We start from the raw sequence: 19,428 nt of genomic DNA, 5'->3' as shown, positions 1-19,428 counted from the left end.
AGGGCCTCCACCACCACAATGAAGAGGAAGCGAGATAGAGGGTCACCTTGACGCAACCCTCGTGTAGTCTTGAAGAAACCTTTAGGTGATCCATTTACAAGGATCGAGAAGGAGGCCAATCTTACGCAGTATTGAATCCACATTCTTCATTTGTTGATGCATCCAACTCTACCCAACATGTAATCCAAGAAATTCCATTCAACATGATCGTATGCTTTCTCGATGTCCAAATTGCACACTACACCTGCTTTGCCTTCCTTGAATTGAGAGTCCACACATTAATGTGCAAGGAGCGCGTAATCCAAGATTTGGCGCCCTTCCACGAAAGTGTTATGGTTGCTGGCTATGATTGTAGTCATAACTTCTTGAAATCTAGATGCAAGGATCTTCGCTAGAATCTTATACGAGCTTCCAATTAGGCTAATAGGCCTAAAGTCCTTCAGGCTTTCAGCTCCTTTTTTGGGGGATGATAGTGATGAATGATGCTCCCATTTCCTAGGACAACTTGCCCCTGTCAAAGAATTCTCTAATAAACGCCATCACATCTTCCTTAACCTCTATCTAGAAACACCGAAAGAAAGCCATTGGGAAGCCATCGGGTCCTAGGGCTTTGTCTCTACCAAGGGAGTTGATGGCTTAGCTTCACCTCTTCCTTCAAAACCAGTCTTTCCAGGGTCACGTTTTGCAAGTCCGAGATAGTAGCGAAATCCAGATTGTCAAGTGATGGCCTACTTCCCTCCTCGGTAGATAGTAACTACTTGTAGAATTGCACGATGGAGTTGCAAACACAACTTTTGTCTGTCACCCTTCTCCCATCAACCAATTGGGTCACCGATGTAGTTGTTCCTTGCTCTTGCACTGGCCATATTGTGGAATAATTTCGTGTTGTTGTCCCCTTCTTGGAGCTACAACGCACGGGATCTCTGTCTCCATTTGATCTCATCTTCTTTTAGCCTTTTGGTGTAGGTCAATGTCAATTATGTTCTTCTACTCTTCTCCTCTTCCGAAATCAGCCATTCCTCGTCTTTTAGGTCCTAGTCTTGGATTTCAACGAGTATGAGATTGTTTTCCTATTCTCTATTGGCAAGAAACTCCTTCTTCCACGTGATTAGCTTGCCTTTAAGCATCCTTAGTTTTTGAATAAAATGAACCCTACATATCCTCCGACCTCAAAACTAGCCCATCAATCAACAACAGTCTTGTGGAAGCCATCTAACTCTAGCTAGCATAACTCGAAACGGAAAGGTCTAGGGCCCTAATTTTATTCATCGACATCTAGTAATATAGGCCCTTGGTCGGATGTTGTTCTAAGCAGCCCGATCTGCATAGATATTTGGAAGGACTCGATCCACTCCACGGAGACTAGAAATTTGTCAATACGAGACATCAATTGGTTAGCTTGGCCATTCGACCACGTGAAGAGCACCTTCCAACGGGAGATTGACCATATCGTTGCATTTAATCCAATTTGAAAAGCCCTTCATGCCGGATGCTATCCTGTTGCCTCCTGATTTTTCATAAGTGAATCTAGTGATGTTGAAGTCTCCACTGACACACCATGGATGCGACTACCTTGCCCGAATTCAATCAAGCTCATGCCATAACAACAGTTTGCGAGAGGATTGGCATGGTCCATAAACTGATGTAAAGACCCATAAAAAACTTGAGGCCCTATCCTTCGACAAAACAGAAACCGGGAAGGATCCAACCCATGAATCCTCTTTAACCCATCGAGACTTGTTCCAAGCTACGAGGGTGCCACTAGTCACACCAACAACGTTGAGTGCCACCCAGTCTTTTTTAGTGACACCCCAAATTGAGTTGATCAGATCCACAACTGTATGTTGAATCTTCGTTTCTTGCAGAGCAATCACCTGCGCCTTGGATTTGTGACACATTTCTCCGACATGTCGTTTCTTCTCCCTGCTACCCAGGCCCTTAATGTTCCAAGAAATGTTCTTCATTGGGCACTTTTCCTTCCCCCTTTGCCCTTTCGTAGCGTCTCAATTTTGATGTCCAAGTCGTTTGTGAAGGATGAGTCTAGGTATCGCAATTTCCTCCATCCCTTCGGGGATTTCCTGGTTTTGATTGCCGATTGAATCTGAATACATTGTTTGCCTCTTTCCGCAACAAACTGCATGAATGCCTTCACATCATCATCGGAATCTCCGCAGATGACTCCAATCATTCTCCCTACCCCGCCTAGGGCATCCTTCATCCATCTTTTTATCTCTGCTTAAAGGCCAATAGACTTCAACGGTCTTCTCCTTCAGAAGTAACATGCCCAGGTGTTGCAGGTTGTCTAGCAATGCTTGCAGATCATTAGATGTAGCTTGAAGGTTGTTTCCTTAATCCAAAACCTAGAGGGGGGATATGACCAGCAACCCATTGTCAGCCGACACGTCCTTGAGAGAAGAGATATCCCTTGAAGAGCACCATGCCAGTGGGAGGAAGTCTTGATCTCTACCGTCAGAGGGGCACAATGCTCTCGCCATTAGAAGCCGACCTAGATCTAGCCAGACAGGGCACTAAAAGAACTCTAAAAACGTTTTTTCTCCAAGTCAGGTTAGTAGTGCCTTGGAGATCCTCCGTTGACAGTGACCTTAGCAAGAGCAGCTTCAGACCGCGGTCTGTCAAGGGCAAACTCCTTGAAATAAGAGAAGGGGGAGATTTTCCTCTAAAGATAGGGAAGGATTTGAGGGATTCAGGTACAAGTAGCTCGTAGCACGTGAGACTAAGGATACAAGTGCCAGTAATGGATAGCTGACACGTGGGGCATCGAAAACCGCACATGCTCCTCGAAAAGTGTCCTTGGGCTCTAATACTCCTATCGCTACAAGTCCGAACCTGAACCTGAAATCTTCCTCGCGGCCATTGCAAGCCTCCACCTGTTGCCTTTGAACCATCAGAGTCGTCCGATCCTCCCAGTGTAATGGGCCTTGCAGCTTTAGAGTCCTCTGAGCCTTCCTCCACCCCGAAAAAGTCGCCTCTCGACTAGTCATCATCACCAGTTGTCGCTGTGCCATTGTTAGAATTGCATGGTACAATTGTGTGAACGGGTCTCTTTGACATGTGTCGTCGCACGATGTCGCATTAACCATGACCCCAGCCTCTCAATTGACACCCTTTTCCAAAGGAGGACACCTGTCATGATTTTCAAAATTCAAAATGCATGGGCCATCTGTATGTTGCTCTTGATGTATGGAACTCGGTGGCATCTGGTACACGTGTAGGGCAAAGAAACCGTTTCATCTCAGCCGTTTAATAAGGATCATCGGTCCCTGATCGATGGGTTGGAGCACTAAACTTGCCTAACTCTGAGCCCCAGTAGAGATGTGCCATCTACTCCGCTTGAGAATTGGTGCTCCACGGCGGAGCGGAAAAGGTGATCCTTTGTCACCGTTGCTATCGTTAAGCGCCTCCCATCTCCCACTCGCTTTCCTCTTTACCTCACCCCACCTACAGTTCGGCACCCCTGGCTCCTCAATCTCCACCCTAACCTGCACTGTAACAGAACCAATCTTTAATGGAATGGAGTTGGGGATAACAGGCTCCCTTTTAGAACGAATGAGAATGCTAGCAACATTGACTTCGGCCCTTGATTCAATAGCTGAATTGATAACAAGGACCTCGCCCAGGCAAGACCCCAGGGCTCTGAAGACCTCCGATAACCATAGCTCTAACGGGATGCCCCAAAGCAAAATCCAAACCTCCTTCACAACAAAGAGGGATACATCAACCCACCTCCTGCAGTTGATGACCGATCATCCCATGTGACTGAGCAGTTGTTCGAATTATCTCCTATATTATCGAAATATCTCCGATATTATCTTTATCTTTGAAATGGCCTAGCTATACGTCCTAGAGGGGGGTGAATAGGACGATGCCAAAATAAAACTTTAACAGCGGAATAAAGAAAGATAGATAGCCAAATAAACTAAATCAAATCACAATGCTGAAATAAGAGCAACCTCACTAAACAAGTATTGAGAGGTTGATACGAATTCAGTTCTAATGACAACCCTACACCATAAAAACCAAGGGTTTATGGCAGGACAACCTTATTTCTAGAACATCCTTTGTATCAAAAACTCAAACCGGAGAGGAATAAATAAATAGAGTGGAATTGAAATAAATCGCAGGAATTTAAAACTAAATTATTACAACATTCCCACTGTGCTTGAAATGTAAATTTTACAACATTCACATCCACACATACATTCCACAAATCTGATTGAAAAGAGATATAAAACTTAAGCAAGCATTTAAACCACAAGACAAAGAATTATAGTGGTTCGCCTGTGTGTACACCAACTGTTCAACAACAGCCACACAGCGCTACTCCACTCCTAATATCCTCACACAGGGGATATCAGCGTTCACTATCAAAGATAGGTTTTCCAGGTTCACCCAAAACCTTCACATTTGTGTTTTTCTCTGTGGGCTTACACAATTAAAAAACCCCTCTTCTGAGTTTTCCTGGCTCTCCTCAGATAACCAATACAATGAGATTTTTCTGGCAAATCCCAAAAGAAAACCAAATGAAAGTAAATTACACAAACGTAAAATACCTGAATTTCTCCTTCGTTGTAGCAGCCCAGAAGAACCAAGTTGGAGTAGAGATTTGAATGTCAAAGTTCAATGTCCAATACTCACTTTATAATGGTTATAGGTTCTAATAGATTTTAAATTAAACCAAATTGGGCGTAGCTCTATTTGATTTTGATTCCAAGAAGACGGAATACAGCAATTCCTCTTTTCAAATAAGATTGGAATATAGAAACAAAATCAAATAAGAAAAGCTAAAGAAAGAGAATATTAAATATGCACACTTAGCTTAAAATGGAGCACAGACTTATCTCTCAGAAGGCCGAATTAAATTAGCTTGAAAATCATATTTAATTATGAGATTCGTGCTCTATTTATAGGTGAACAAATCATGTCTTCGACTGGTCGTAGAACCAAAAGACATTTGAAAATTCGGGCACGATAAGATCTGGTGGTTTCACGACTGGTCGTAGGTGGTCTACGACTGGTCGTAGGTTGCACACGACTAGTCGAAGCTAGTCGAATTTCAACGCTGTACATTGAGTCGTAGGTCTACGACTGGTCGAAGAAGCAGTCGACACTGTTCATACGACTAGTCGAACAGTCCCTAAGACTAGTCGAAGCCTAACAGAAAATATCCGAATTTTGTAACAAACTTACGACTGATCTAGGAAATTCTTAGACAAGTCGAAGCAGTGCTAGGACTAGTTGGACAAGGTCCAAGACTAGTCTTAAAACAGCCTAAACTTACTTATATAAAACATATGAATTATGTATCTAGAATGACCTACTCTAAAGGTTAACCTAAGGTCAGTCATACCTCAATAGTGAAGTAAGGACATTGAAACTTAGAGACGAGCGACCTTTGAAAGTAATGAAGCTTGAAGTCTTGATGTTGCTCAAACTTGAAAGCTTCTTGAGATCTCGAGGTTGAACTTGAAAGCTTCTTAAGATCTTGACTTGTGAACAGTGCTTGTCAATCAAAGCTGATCTTGAGTAAAGCATTGTTCTTCACATATGCACACTTCATAACAGTGTATTTGGCACCACAAATTTGACAACAAAAAGGGGCTATAAACTATAGCACTTACAATCTCCAGATCAACGATACCGATAACACTGGTAGCGATATCGATAACGCTGGTATTATTAGAAATTCCGGGTATTAACAATGTATCTCTAAGTATCGCCAACATATCAATATCGCTAATGTAATTGCCAATATTTTCAACTATGTAAATTCTTGGTGTAGCTTGTATTGCCAATGCATCAATATCGCCAATGTATCACCAATATTTTCAACTATTTAAATTCTAGGTAATGCTTGTATCCTAATTGTATCAATGATATTTCAATAGTAAATTTTTATTTTAATTTTTTTCATGGGTACATAGTTATATGTAGTGTTCAATTTGTCAATGATAATATTAATAATATCTCAATATTATCGATATCACAACATGCGCGATATTGAGACCATAATCTTTTGTTTCCTTTCCAATTGTTGATGATTTCTTGGTGAAATATCATGTGTTGTTGATATTTTGCAATATCGATGGATGTTTGGATGGAAGGTTGGATGGTTAAATAGGCCGGATGGGATGGTTGGACTGATTTCTTACAACATCACATGCTTTTAAGGCCCCATTAAATGGAAACTTGTTATGTATGTATTCTTTTTGCAATTTTTTTAATTTTATTTTTAAGTATATAAATATGTACATTTTAACATCTCCTACAATTTCACTGAAAATTCCACCGTTTTCTCCATGTTTCCCCACATTTCCGGTTATCAGCGATATTATCGGCGATATCAATATTGTTTCCATGTACCTGGCTAGCGAAACTTGTAGCGATATCGATACTTCGAACACTGCCAACTTCAACCCTCGATCTGATTGCCACCCACACCTCCAAATGGTCCCAACGAGAACTCCCCGTAAAAAATCCCGTAAACCCCTTTAACCCACCTTCGAATCTCCTGAAGGGATGTCCCGCTCTTCATATGCACCACCACTGACCATTACATCAATTTGGCCAAGTCATCAACTGCCTGAGGATGAGCACATATAATCAGACCTGTCAGACTCTCTTCTAGCCAGACCCAACTGATATGGGCAGAGGTTCTCGTCTCCTTTGGCTGACCCTCTTCCTTAGACACCCCGGCCACCACATCTGCGAAGGAGCGATGCCCAAGGGATTTGCTCATCCCTAAGGGTTTACAAGTGGCATCAATGATCCCTATTGGCTCGATCTTTAGCTTAGGAGGTGAGTTAGGGTTTCCCTCTTTCTTGTTATGAAAGTGTCGTGTGTTGAACTCGCCAGGCCCATATTTAGTGCGCCGCACTGATAGTTTAATGCCTCCAAAGCTTTGCCCGTTAAGCGTGTTAAATGCATTCTCTACCTCAATATCGATGGCCACGTGGATGAAAGTGAAACCCCACAGAGTAGAAGATTTCTGAACACGAGGGATACTCACTTCCTCAATTACTCCAGATTTCCCAAAAACCCTGGCGAAGTTATAGTTATCTCACTTTGGTGGGACCGGGGCTACGAAAAGGGTAGGATATTCCGAGAGGGGACTTGACCACAAAAAAACCCTTGCCCCCTTTCCTGCTTCTGGGTGCAACCACTATACACCCTTCCTCCTCTCCTCTCCCCTACCTGCAGGCCTGCTATCTCTGCCACCAGCTCTAAAGGTCTCTTTGTTGAGTCTTATCTCTTCTTTTGTTCCTCTACTTGATTCACCGGCCTCAGTCTTAGAATCCCGGCCACCATGCGAACCGACCAGAATGTAGATTTTTTCCCTGACCTCCACCCGGCGTCGAAGTGACTCTGCCCTATCCAAAGAACCTGCTTTTAAGAACATGGGTCTTACTTGTAAAGAACATGGATCCTACTTGTAAAGAACCTGCTTCTATATGTGAAGGCAATCTTCTTAGGAGCAGTGTTTGAAATATTGGTATCGCGTTACGTATTGCACCCATAGGATACCGATACATATCGGTTATCGCATGGGATATATCAGTTGTATCGCATAATGTATCTTTGTTGTTGGAAACATGAGGAAACATTGGAGATTCATTGAATTTTTCAATGAAACTTCAGCAATTGTTAAAAAAGACATCAATACATACTTATAAATCAAAACATTACAGAAAACAAGCGCACATAATAGGTTTTCTTTGTACGGGGTCTTAATCTATAAGTTGTCTAACTAAGTTGTTGCAAGTATATTCAAAGTGTATTCATATAATTTGTAAATGTAAGAAGACGTGTGGAAACACAGGCAATACACTCAAAAGCAAAAGAAGAATCACTAGATCAAGTTACATACATGTTTGATTTTATGTTTGGACATAGATTGCAACCGATTTGCGAGAAATTGGGAATTTTTTTATTTTTTTCAATTTTCCACAAGTCAGTCCTCCTCTAAATATCGAAACCGAAGCTCCCAATCCATGATTTTTCATGCAAAACATGAAAAATCATGGATTTATAACAATTTGATACTGATTTAACATGATTTACAGAAAAAAAAGGATCAAAAATAAAAAAATCCTCACTGGATTGAACATGTGGGATATATCCCACTACTTGTGTGTTTCGTATCGCACAAGTGGGATACAAGATATATTGTAGGATATATCGGCCGATATCGTCGATATTTAATACACTGCTTAGGAGCACTGAATTTTCCTTTATTGGGCACTGAGGTTCATATCCTTTCTTTGATATAAGAACCTTTGTCTTATGGGAAACATTTTTACTCATGGTCTATTCATTAGATATGTGAGTGCAATAAGAATGTTCTACTGAGCACATGAGGTTTGCCTTTGATCTGCATATGAAACTGTATATTAACAATACTATGGCTAACAATTCACTTCGACCGGGCATCTAGGTGGACCGAAAGCTTGTGAAGCAGACTGTCATGACATCAGTTTATGGTGTCACTTATATTGGGGCCCGTGACCAGATCAAAGGAAGGTTGAAGGAACGGGCTGCTATTGCAGATGACCAGGAGCTATTTGCTGCATCTTGTTATGCTGCTAAAGTAAGGGCATAATTGGCGATTTTTGGATCTTGTGGGTTTTTACTCTGATGAATCTAGATTTTATTGGAAATGCACCATGATGTCAAAATTTTCTCAAGCTTTGACGAATTATGATGACAGCAACATTATCTACCATCTTACATTATCTACTACTTGAGCAGACTATCTTAACCGCTTTAGAGCGGATGTTCCAAGGTGCACGTAGTATCAAGAGCTGGCTTGGAGACTGCGCAAAGGTATGTGCTCCTTTTGTTGCGTGATATATTTTGTTTATATTAAAAATAGATGCTAAAATCACATATCAAGCTACCATAGAAGTTCTGTTAAAGAATCACTTCGAACAGTGCTTGCCATCATTCTGTAATATTTGATTGGCAATACTCATCATCTGCAATCTGACCCTTCATCAATCAACTGTCATTGTACAATCTTGCTTGTTGGTTGCTAGTGTTGGCTCATTTAGCGTCTCTTGATGATCATGTGCATTGACAAGTTGGATCGCCGATTCCTAGTGGAAGTGGTTATTCCTACCATCTGGGGAGTAAATAACTGCATTGTGTATTTGGTGCTTTGCTTTTATCCATTTGGACATTGAGCTGAACAATGGGAGCTTGCAAGCAACCTTGTGTAGATCAATCATAGGGGTACTGATGCGTTGTTTAGGGCCACAACTTGGGTTCAGATCAACCTGAACCCAACTGTCCAACCCAAGTTTGGGTTGGGTCAGGTCGGGTTGTCAGGGTCCTTCAGTCAGGTTACGGTTAGAAAAATCCCAACCCAATCTGAAATCAGGTTTGGTTCAGGTTGAGAATAGGTGCATGTATTTGGCTTGGGTTAGGTCAAGTTAGGGTTCAGTATAAAGGAATTGGGATTGGGTTTTGGTTAGGCTCCTGAGGTTGAAATTCAGCTCAGCTCGGGTTACAGGTTGGGTCCTTCGAGATCAGTTGGGCTTGGGTTGACCCCTCAACCTGATCCAACCCACTGGAGTCGCAGCCCTAGCGTCATCGCAATTCGCATGTATGGTATACTGTTGCACATGGCGCATACAAGTAGGTCCCATGTTTTGGTGACTAAGACTCAGGGGTGGGGTGCGGAATTCCAGATTGGGAAGTCATAACCTTTTGATTAGTTACTAGGGAAAAATACAGCAATAGTAAAAAGGCCAAAGAGTTTTGGGGCATTTCACAAAACTGGTCTGGACCACCAATCCATGGGTCCCATTTGTAGGTCGTTATCGTATTAGAGCACCACATGTACCATACTATCCCCCCTTGTCTGACTGCCTGTGTGTATCAATGTGGCAACGTTGTCTAATTTTTCATGTTATTCCAATTTCTTCCTTTTATAGTTAATTCCTTAGCATTTATAGCTTTGTGTGCGAGTTGTAACTATTCCTGTAACTATCATCTGGATGGATGCTTACTTGCAAAGCTTGAACCTTGGATAGGTGATTGCTTCGGAAAATCAACCAGTGAGGTGGACGACCCCCCTTGGACTTCCAGTCATACAACCATACCGCAAATTAGGAAGGCATCTTGTAAGTGCCATTTGAAAAATATATAATAAAAAACCTATTGTTTTAGAGGCATTCAATGACCACTGAATTGAAAGAATGTGTTTCTTGTTTTGTCCCAGCAATGTATAGATGGATCACCTCTCAGTAACGTAATATGTTGATCTGATGGGGCCATAATGGGATGGGCAGCATCCTAATGTTTTCCCTATCAAATGATCCTAGCCATCTGATGAAAATGGACTATTACAAGCAATGATTTGCGCTTAGCAGGTTCCCCACCAAACGGTTAGTATCATCGATCGGGAGGTATTTTGGGGGCATCTCCCATCCACCATGCAGCCCATCGTATGAGTGATTTGATCACCAAAGGTGGGCCCATATGTACATTTTCTTGTGCCAAGTGAATGGAGTGGTCTCTGTGGATTTCTGAGTTATTAAATTTCCTACTAATATCTATTGACTTCTTTGATTTTATCTTAAGCTAATGAAGCCAAAGATTCTTTTCTATCTTGTTGAGGCGTTTTTGACATATTTGTACTGCAGGTTAAAACATCTCTTCAAGTGTTGACTTTACAGCGGGAAACTGATAAGGTTATTCATTACTCCTTTATGCTATTTTCATTTCTACAGCTCGTTGTTTCTGTGACATGCCTGCCTACTGTCAAAATATCTGGTAGTTCTCGATCTGGGTATGAGCAATTCATATCATGTCATCATGCTTTTTTTTTTTTTTTCTTTTTCTTTTGGTTTAAATCCTGAACTTAACAAATGTGGCTACTGCAGATCATGGCCAAGAAGCAGAGGACAGCTTTCCCTCCAAATTTTGTCCACTCACTAGATGGGTCCCACATGATGATGACTGCCGGCTTAAGTTTTGCAGGTTACTGGATTTCCTTTTGTCCTTGTTGGATGTTATTCTCGACTGTGTTAAACCTTTTTTTTTAAAAATATTTTTTATTTTCCATCATTGGTGATTGCAGGAGTTCATGATTCGCACTGGACGCATGCATGTGATGTTGATGAAATGAACAGGATACTTAGAGAAAAGTTCGTCGAACTCTATGAAACACCAATATTGGAAAATGTAAAGTACCCTTACTTCTGAAAGGCAGGTATGCTGTAAAGGCTGTTATGGGGCCGTAACACCGTTAATTAGGCAACTGCACGTTACAGGGTCATAATGGTTGTGACAACCGTTATGAAAAAAATGACCTTTAACTGCTGTTAACTGCCCCGTTAAGCCCCCTGTAAAGGCCATACCAACCCAAGGTGTTTTGTAATGGTAACGGTGGCCGTAACGGCCGCCACTGTTACCTTTACGATACAGGGCATAACGGCTATTATGGCCCCATAACAGCCGTTACGGACTCTCTTATTTATTTATTTATTGAAAAAACCCCTGAAAAACCTATATCTGCCCCATAATGTTAATTAAAAAGTATGAAAAACCTGTATGTTCCGTAATAGACCATTATGGGGCTATTATGGCCTTTGTAGGGGATGAAACGTGCTGTTAACAACAATTACAGGTCATTTTTTCCATAACAGCTGTTACAGCCATTACGACCCCGTAACGTGTAACGGTTGCCACCGTTACCTTTACGTAATGGCCTTTATGGCACACCATGTATCAACCTCATAATGGTCTGTTACAAGGTAAATAAGGTTTTTCGGATTTTTTTCGACATTATGAGGTAGATATAGGTTTTTTTTTTTCAATAAAAAAAGAGAGACTGTAACGGCCATTACGGAGGCCGTAACAGCCGTCACGACTCATATCATAAAGGTAACAGTGGTGGCCGTATGGCCACCATTACCTCAAAGGCCTCATTAAGAAATAGGATATTAGGACAGCCAACACTAGAGAGTAGCATTGCGTTTGGATGCACAAGTTGATTGAATTGCAACATTCAATTTAATTAAGAGATTTAAATAATAAAAAAAAACCAAAAAGGGAGATGAGTGATATGTCTTTGTATTCATATTGTGACAATGGCGCTCAAGCCCTTCATGTTGCAGCTGCTTCTTTCAATTCGAACTTGAAAGTGACCTAGACTCTCCATATGGATGCCAAGGAAATCACAATTTGGTTATTTTGCACTTCATTAGACTAATAATTGCAGTTCAATATTGCATCCAAACACACCCCAAAGCTATTACTCATACCAAGATGGAAACTCCTCCTAAGCGAATACCTCTTTGCTTCTTTTTTTTTTCTTTGTGTGTTGTTCCCAAAATTTCCAAACATTTTAAGGAATCAGCTAGCTCTTCTGAAATCTACTTTAGCTATGAAGTAAGATCTTTCACTTCTAAAGAGTATTTTCATTTTACATTTATAACACAGAAATGCTTCTAATTTTGGGCGTGCTCCAGTGGTATTGGGCGAGGCCCAGTGATATATTCACCGAATCCACCTCATCCATAAAATGCGTTACCTCAGCAAACCCCCAGACCCCAGAAAGCAGCCCTATCCAAAATTCACATGGGCCACAGGCAGCACAGGGAACGTATTAAGAGGGGAATGCCCCCCATTGATTAGGCAGCGGCCCACCGTGTTATGTATATCAAGGCAGTTCAGACCCTTTCTTCCAGGAATGGTAATGCAAAAATCCAGGCTGTTTTCAACTCAGGTGGGACCCTGTGAAATTCGAGGGTGGGCATTTCCTCAATCCCTTTTCTGTGGTTCACCTTAGATTTGAATCAGGTCAGGGTCCACCCAGGGGTTTTCTGAGGTGACACATCTGATAGATGAGTTGGATTCTATGAAGACATCATGTGGACTTCACATCTTCCCGGTATCACTGGAGCCCATCATTTCTTAAATTGCAAAACGTATTCTATTGCAGAAAGTCATGGGTGTGTGAGGGCAGCCCTTTTTTCTGTTGCTGCAAAAGTGTCATTCTTTGAGAGAAATTTCATACCTACATTTTTCTTCTAAAATTGAAGCCTTTCTTACAAAAGAGGAACGTGAACCTGTCTTGCACATCAGGACTCACAGACAGACATGTCCACATGGCACTTGTCCAGAGCTTATCAGGTGTGCTCAACCATGGTGCTTGTCCAAACGCCAGGCTGGTCTACCTTTTGGTGGGCCATACATATCTCACATTCAACGTATATGTGAGATCCACCATGAGTGGACCACTTGATTTTTGGGGTGGCCCATCTTGATGGTGGGTCCCTCTTCATGAACAGCCTGAATCTCATGCACGTGCCACTTTGGCATGTGTGCCTGTGATTCCCAATGTGTCTGCATGTGCCAGTCCAATCGAGGGGGCCACACTAATTTCATTAGTCCTTTTACGATCCATGGATTGATCACAAAGGCTATATCTGAAGTTTCTGGTTCTCTATCTGTGCAGCTGTTGGAGAGCTTCCAGCAATCATTCCCATCATTGAGTTTCCCTTCCCTGCCAGAGCCGGGAGATTTTGACTTGAAAGACGTACTGGATTCCACATATTTCTTTACCTAATCTGCAGTGCTTTCTCCACATTTCTATGTCACATTCAACTGCCATGCTGTGGCTCTGAATCAGCAGTTCCATTCCATGTCTGCCACTGGTTTGGGGGATGGTGACATTGTATTTTCATTTGTTAGTGTGGTAAAGCTGGAGGATTCTGTTCTTACAATCCCACTGGACCTGCCATGCCGTTGATGTAAATATATCAGAACAAGATGTTTTCAAGCTTTGGAAGAGAAGATGTGTATTGCACAGTACCTCTACTCGGTTGGGCCTTGATCTTCCCTGTTTGACATGTGATTTAGGTAAAATCATGGAGAGGCTTTCTGCAAAGATATACATGAGAGAGAAGCTTGCTTGAGGATGACTGCCTAACCATGAAGTAAATAGCAGAGATTGATTAGATAGTTTTTGAAGTGCAACAAAAGAAGAATGATGTCATATTTATAAACCGCTCCTTGTTAATGTCTTGTCTGCGATCGTATAATTACATGGGATCTAGTAATACCCATGGCTGAATTTGTTTATAATAACTCAGTCAACAGGTTCACATGGATGCCATCTTTTGAAGCAGTAACTTGTATACAACCGTGTCTTTCAGTTGATTTGGTTCCTCTACTTGTAGAGTGTGCAGAAGATAATAATTTCATCCCGCAAGTAATTAAAGTGCAAATACAAGACATAATGTTGTTGAATTTGCGGAAGGTAACATGGTCATGGCCCGTATTCGTCATGAACGGTTGCCTCCCTGTACCTCGAAGAAGCTCCATCTTTGCAACACGGGACCATTCAAAATTATAAAGAAGATTAGTGCCAATGCATATGTTTTAGATCTCTCTCTAAATTTACCTATTAGTCTCATCTATCGTGGCTGCCATACTGGCCATGGTATCAAAGAATAAACCATTATACTTCCTGCCATTTTCCACCTACAGACACGATTGTTAATGTTATAGATGACTAGATCATCTCTACGCATCAAGGTGGTGATCGTCTCTATGCATCAAGGTGGTTATTAGAAGATTCTTGTTTATTGGCAACAACAATCTTTCTTCGATGGTACATGGATCACAACTACAAACTTTTAGCACTTGAATTATGAATTCTATAAGCAATATTAAGCCATTACCTTATTGGAGTCGAGTTCTTTCAAGCTAAAAAGGATTGTGTAGGTTAAATTGGGCCCACGATCCATGAGCCAAGCCTAGGCCCATTAAGCCCTGACCCAACAACTAACCTATAAATAAGGAGGCCCAAGCCTCTTATTTAGATAGCTAGCTTATTTAAGCGGCTAGCTAGTGAAATCAATTAGCTAGTTACGCAATAATCCATTAGTCAAATATTTTAAAATGCATTCTTGTTCTTATTTATTTATTTATTTTTCATGTTTGTAATAAGTCGTTGGTTATCAATGACACTTTTGAATTGAATCAAAATTTTGAAATTGTTCTCTTCTATTTGTTTGTATTCTCGTGCTTAGATTGAATGTGCCTATGTTTGAGCAGATCATTCTCTTCAACGACTATGCCAATTCATTCTCCCATTAAACCCATAAACCTACCAATAATGCCCATATCCAGACTTTACTCCTTTCCCCACACCCCACACCCCACGCCAAGCGAGCGAAAGGCCTTTTATCAATTATAGCATCACCCACGAGATACCAAAGAAGTCCATCTTGTACCGGAACTTGCATGTGAAGTGGCAATGAATGAATAGGTGGTCAATTGATTCCTCGTTCTGCATGCAAAGGATGCACACATTAATAATTACCATCTTCCTTTGTGACAAATTATCAATCATAAGGACCTACCCACTTCCCACCAACCAAGCCAAAGTTGTGACCTTTGGAGGGGCCAATAGTACTGTTAATTAGAGCAGACCAATGGAGTGAAATTTCATAATCTTTTGTTAATCAGAAGTGCCTTCTTTTTTTCTTTTTCTTTCTTATCTTTTCTTCTTTTCTTCTTCTTCCTTTTTTTTTTCTTTTTTTGGCATTGCATTGCAATGCCTGGTGGGCATTTAAATTTCTAGGCTTTTCTATGCCTGTCGGCCTCTAAACATTGGAATCACGAGGGTAGTGGATATTAGAATACTCTTGCAGTCAAATTCGCCCAAACCAAACAACCCCATAAGAGAATGATAAAGTACCTTCTCCCTCCCAATCCATTAATGGTTCTACAAATTGTCCAAAGTTGAGCCAACTTAGAGAAGTAGACTCCGTTTCTATGGGCAACGAAACAAGGAACGAGTACTGCTCACCAGACCTAAATGGGTCTAAATAAGAGCAAGTTGGGGTAACCCAAAATTGTAATTTAAAACCAGGAATCCAATAGCATTTTCAGCCATGTTGATAATGTTTGGATTTCCTTCTCTTGCCTATTAGTGTCATGTCATCTCAAAAAATTAAAAAAATTAAAAATAAAAAGGCCAAATGATCTTCAGAGTCAATACAAGAGTAACATATAGCATAATCTATACATCACTTCTGCTATGTGAGGAAAAACAAAAATAAGCAATAGGTCAACGGTAATGCTTGTTAGCCCAGCCCAAATAGCTAGAACAGGATTATGATGATAATGATCCATAGTTATACTTATCACCTCTAATGGAATGAAAAAAAAAAAAAAAAAAACCATTTCTATGTATAACACCAAACGGCTTTGGAATTTAGAGAAAATCATGCATAAACCACAACCATCCACAACCATGTAACAGCTATTACAATACGAAGAAGTTGACCAACTTGGCCAGACTAGAAACTCAGGCAAATAGACTGTATTAGGCCCGTTAGGATACTAGTAAATAAGTAGCTTTTTTCTTAAAACTTAAATTAGTTAATAAGTTACTTTTCTTAAATAAGTTAATGTGATTATTAAACTTAAATAAGTAGCTTTTTAGAAAAAGTAACTTATTTTTATCAATTATTTTTTTATTGCTTTTCAACTCTTAAAACGTGTTTCTTTCATTTTTATTGGTGACACAACAACTTAAATTATTTAAGGGAATATGCTGTCAATAACCATGAACCCTTCAAAGTTCATGAGATTGGAAAATCATGGAATAAATGGGTAGATGATCTAGTGGGTCCCACATGATGATAATCAATATGGAGGTGGCCCCACATGATGGATGATCCACATCAAAGGTCCACCTCTAATGATGAATGGCTCACATCTGAGGCAAGCCACGCATGATGGGCAACCCACATTGAAGGCGGGCTCCACGTGATGGGTAATTCATAATGGTGGGCCCATGTGATGGATGATCCACATCAAGGTGGGCCCCACATGATGGATAGTCCACATGAAAGGTCGGCCTAATGATGAGTGGCCCATGTCCAAGGCAGTTCCCGCATGATGTACGGCCACATCTTTAAGAGTTGCATATCAAAATGGCATAACTCCGGATTAGTTCACAAAAGTCATGTTAGTTGCGTTAGAAGAATTAGATGAGATGTGTTTGAAAGCTCTAGATTACATAATATGTAATACAACTAAGGTTGCACGACCATATAACAAAAGAGTAAAAGGCAAAGCTTTTGGAGAATGAGATAAAGTCTGGAAAGTTGTGTTGCCTTTAAGGACAAAAAAAATGCCTTGGTGAAAAAAAAATGATCGCCCACTTGGGAAGTACCATTCATGATCGAGAAAGTTCTTCAAGGTGGAGCCTATATTCCTCATGATATGCACAGGAAGGTTGCAAAAAATCCTATCAACAGTCAGTTCTTGAAAGCCTACCATTTCAGTATGTGGAAGATGGTGCAAGATCAAGCCGATTAATAATTATGGTCGTAATTTCCGCTAAAAACTTACTACGGTTAGGTTTAAGATAGAAATAAAGAAGAAGAAATTTCATTAACATCATTCGAGGCCGCGTTGGACAGGACGGAGGTCATAGTAGTGGCTCTGGAAACAGAGCTACTAACTTTGAAGAAGAGTTATGCAGAGAAACACACCGAGCATGGCCACTAGAAGAATTTGGTCAAGGATTTAGCAGGGGCCGCTAAGGCTCGGACAACAACGATCGGTTGGCTCCTTTGGGTTGCCATCAAACATGAAGCTGCAAGGCATGTGATGAGGGGTCGATTAGAAGAAGTGATGGCATCAACTCGAGAATTTTCTTCTTACAAGTTAATTGTAACCTGTAGTTATTAAATATCATCAATGGAATCAGCCATCGAGCCCTTTGTCTTCTCATGCCTTAGTTTTTTTTTTAACTAATTGCTGACTTGGCTTTTAAAACTCAATATGTTGTGGGCTTATTCAGCATTCCAAGCCTTAACCGCTACACGTTCCTGAATGTTCGGAACATGCAATGATTCTTTTGCCACAATCACTCCAAATCATGGGTACTTGGATTGCCTATTTAAACAGCTTCAAGCCTCTTCTCGGGTTCATATCATCCTCGTCTTGTTGTTCCACTTTGCTCCCATGGCTTCCAACCCTTCTTCCCTTGTCATCGATGTTGAAAGTTACTTAAAGGAGATTTTTGAATGGGGATTGACAGAACTCTCTCAATCCTCATTATTGTTTGATGCAAACTACTTCGTTAGGGAAGCATCGTCGATGGCTGAATCGGAAGTTGTGCTCGGGGAACTCTTCCACAAGCTGAAGTGTTTGTATGTCATGGGGAATCGATTTCTCGAATTGACATTCGATACTGAAGTAAATTCAGGAACCTTCGACAACAAGCATCGGCCAAGGAAGATTATGCAGAGATGAGCAAGACTCATGAACTGGCATGGCATGATCGGTTGTGCTTAGTTCAAATGCACCAGTTCAACCGAACTATGCTGTGGGCGTTACATACTTATCGAGCTGGGTTGGTGGAAGAACTTAAAGAGCGAGAACGTGCATTTTTTGCAAAGGATGTTGTTTTCCTAGAAGATCTTTCATTCTTGGATGAACAAATCGACATATACCAAACACGATTGAAGATCAGCCTCTGTGCTAAGAAGGTGGCTGAGAGCAAGGTCTCCTCGAGCAGCATTCGTGTCGACCAATTGCTTAACCTACTATGTTTTCATATAATCCAATTTTATGCTCATATCTAAAAAAAAATAAGCTGTGACTTCTTATTCACATGGGCCATACTAAAGAAAAGTTGGGAGAGAAACATGTACCCTTGATTTGTATAGGGTCTATCATAATAATTATACCAAATCCACACTAATCATTATATGCCATACCAATATTTAGGTTTGAGCCTTAAACATCAAACATCAAGCCCATCCATAATTCAAGTGGGACATACCAAGGTAAATAATTTGGATGGAGGTCCTTGCCCTGTGCAGTTTCCAATCATGTGATCCACCTCAACTACAAATGGAGCTGATTTTTGGGTCCTTGGCCTAGCATTGGGTGATGAACCTAGTGGTACTCAAAGTGGAGCTTACATAAACATCATGCTTGGCCGCACTAAAGCCGACCCATGCACACCCAACTGGCCCAATAAAAAAATGAAATAGAAAGCAGAGGAACGATAATTTAACAATTAATAAGGTAGGTTTTGGAATGATAATTTATCAATTAATGATGTGGCTTCTTAAAATCGTCTAGAAAAAATGTATTAGAATATAAATTTCAGATTAATTAGATAGTCTCTTATAAAATTCCTAAGAGAATATAGCCAATGATCAAAAGGCGACCAAATGAGCATAGTAGCGGTGGATTGATAGGATTTTTAGATGAAGTATCTTTGTTTTCCATAGCCCATCAACACCGGTTCCCACCTAATGAACAGTTTGGATCACTTAAAGATTAGGCCCACCAACATGGACTTGTGGTGAGAATGAAAAATATTAATGATTGGCAAAGCATTGTGTGGCTTGAGAGTTCACTTGA

The 19,428-nt window shown here is 40.8% G+C and overlaps 1 pseudogene; it reads left to right on the top strand.

Moving 5' to 3' along the window:
- LOC131258076 (DNA-directed RNA polymerase 1B, mitochondrial-like) overlaps positions 1-13,843 on the top strand; it is a 60,230-nt pseudogene extending 46,387 nt beyond the window's left edge.
- The last annotated feature ends 5,585 nt before the right edge of the window (positions 13,844-19,428 follow it).

Source organism: Magnolia sinica, chromosome 10 (genome assembly GCF_029962835.1).
Source record: "Magnolia sinica isolate HGM2019 chromosome 10, MsV1, whole genome shotgun sequence".
Classification (NCBI taxonomy): Eukaryota; Viridiplantae; Streptophyta; class Magnoliopsida; order Magnoliales; family Magnoliaceae; genus Magnolia; species Magnolia sinica.
The sequence above is the reverse complement of the archived record's forward strand: the minus strand, read 5'-3'. Positions and strand labels throughout refer to the sequence as shown.